Raw genomic sequence first — 2,014 nt, 5'->3', positions numbered from 1 at the left:
GTTAGGAGTTAATGTCCAATTAGAGAATGAATGAATAAGGGAGAACACACAATACTTCATGAATGTGCGTTACTGTTCCCCTTCAAAACAGCAGAACCAGAAAATAAGCAAGACTTAATGCATACGTCTCACAACTGTCCTTCATCTGCTTTCCAGCAACCCGCCACCTCACTAAACTGACTATTCTGTTTTCCAACGACACAAATAGATCGATATTTCTTGTTTTTAAAATTTAGATCGACATCCCTGTAACTTCTCCCCTTGGGTCCTGGCTCAGTTCCCACGAGCCATACAAGATAACATCAGGCGCCTGGGCCTCCATTTTCTTGACTCTACGCCCCCCATTTGGCCTTGGGGTTGACTCTCACAGGTAGCTGGGGAAGTTAATGGTCCTGCGTATCCACGCCCACCCACACGTGAAAACAAAATATCTCAGAAACAGTAATTTCGAGCACGTGTCAAAGTTCTAGTTCACAATTGCAGGGCGAAAGACAGCAAAAGGGAAAAGCTGGTTCACAGCAAGTCTTAGGAAAGCAAAGACTCTTTTAGAAATCGAAAGGAACGTCTAGACCCGTGGTTTAATACCCGCTGTTGGGCCCACCGCCAGAGCTGTCTATCCAGGGCCGAGAATGCGCATTTCTAAGTAGTTCTCAGGCGGTGCTGATGCTGCGGATCTACGGACCGCACTTTGAGAACCACCGGTGCAGACCCTGGCTAACGTTCTTTAGTCTGATGTGTAAGGGGGCCGTAAAGCTGCCACACCTTAACCGCCGGGCCAGGGCAAAGTAACCTGGTGGCGCCACCCCGGGGCCAGGCCCAGGGCCGGCCTCGGTGCGCCTCTAACGAGAAATACCCAGCACTGGGTTCCGTTCACCGGCAGCGCCAGGTGGGGGCCATCCGGCCACGCAGCAGTTTTGCTTTTTCTCCGAATTCGGATACTTGGAATGAATGCGATGACACTGGGGATGAAGGTGTTTTGCTGACCGCGTGGACAGACTACACCTCCTTCCGATTGGAGCCTCGGTTTTCACACCATCCCCCTCGAGGCAGGGCGCGGCCCCGTCTCGCCACCGCGGGCTGGGTCGTTCGTGTCGCCTGGAGCCGTGGGTGGCTGTGGGTCCCGGCCACAGGCTCTGCGGCGCGCACGCGCGGCAGCTTCTCCAGTCCCCGCCCGGAGGCGCCTGCGCAGAGCAGCCGCGCTCCTGAGGGTGGCTGGGAACGACTGTTTAATTCCTCGTTCACCCTTCAAATTTCAGTTTGTGCTTGGGCTTGAAGGAATGAGCCAGGGTATCGTGGACGGAGATTCTTACAAAATTTGAGTTCTTGAGATCAGAATTTAAAAGTAGCTGCCGAAACCCGGGATCGAACCAGGGACCTTTAGATCTTCAGTCTAACGCTCTCCCAACTGAGCTATTTCGGCACGTTGCTCGCTGTCTTCTGAGTAGACTATCACTGAGTGTTTTGCGTCCAACTGTTTTGCTTATCTTTTCCTGGTGATCATTTATGGCATTTCTTCCTTGTCCTGTTAAACGGTGTCGTCGGAGTCCTTCCTCCTCACTCCTTCCACGCAACCACGGGGCGCGCTACACACATGCCTTACTTTCTTAGACTGCTCTCGGTGCGCGCAGCCCGCACAGCCCAGAGGTTGATTCCAGGCTCCCGACGGCGGCTCCTAGTGCCGGCTCCATCCTCCCAGGGCTGGTCCCCACGAGATCCGGAGCAGCGGGGTCGCCTCGGCGAGCTCCTGCCCAGGCCTGGTAGCCCCTTCCCGCCGATCCGCCCCTACCTATGACTGTGCACATTTGTCACCCTGCTCCCCGAAAAGTTCCAGGCCCCAGGCGAGGAGCCGTGTAGGCCCAATACGATTGGATGAAGGAGTAGACGGGGCAGGAATCGTCAGAGTGGCCTCTGGAGAGGAGTTTGCAGCCTCTCCGTGCTCCAGGGCCCAGGAAATGTCCGCCTTAATCATCACCTCTTTGCATGGAGCTTGACTGGCAAATAAATACTTGGTGAG

The 2,014-nt window shown here is 54.7% G+C and overlaps 1 non-coding gene across 1 annotated transcript; it reads right to left on the bottom strand.

Moving 5' to 3' along the window:
- Window positions 1-1,347: 1,347 nt before the first annotated feature.
- Window positions 1,348-1,420, bottom strand: TRNAF-GAA (transfer RNA phenylalanine (anticodon GAA)). Its single transcript has one exon. It is a non-coding gene; the product is annotated as a tRNA-Phe (tRNA).
- Window positions 1,421-2,014: the final 594 nt, after the last annotated feature.

Source organism: Aotus nancymaae, unplaced genomic scaffold, assembly GCF_030222135.1.
Source record: "Aotus nancymaae isolate 86718 unplaced genomic scaffold, 86718_ANA_hifiasm-v0.15.2.pri h1tg000048l, whole genome shotgun sequence".
NCBI lineage: Eukaryota > Metazoa > Chordata > Mammalia > Primates > Aotidae > Aotus > Aotus nancymaae.
Note: the sequence above shows the minus strand (reverse complement) of the source record. Positions and strands in the feature narration are given on the sequence as shown.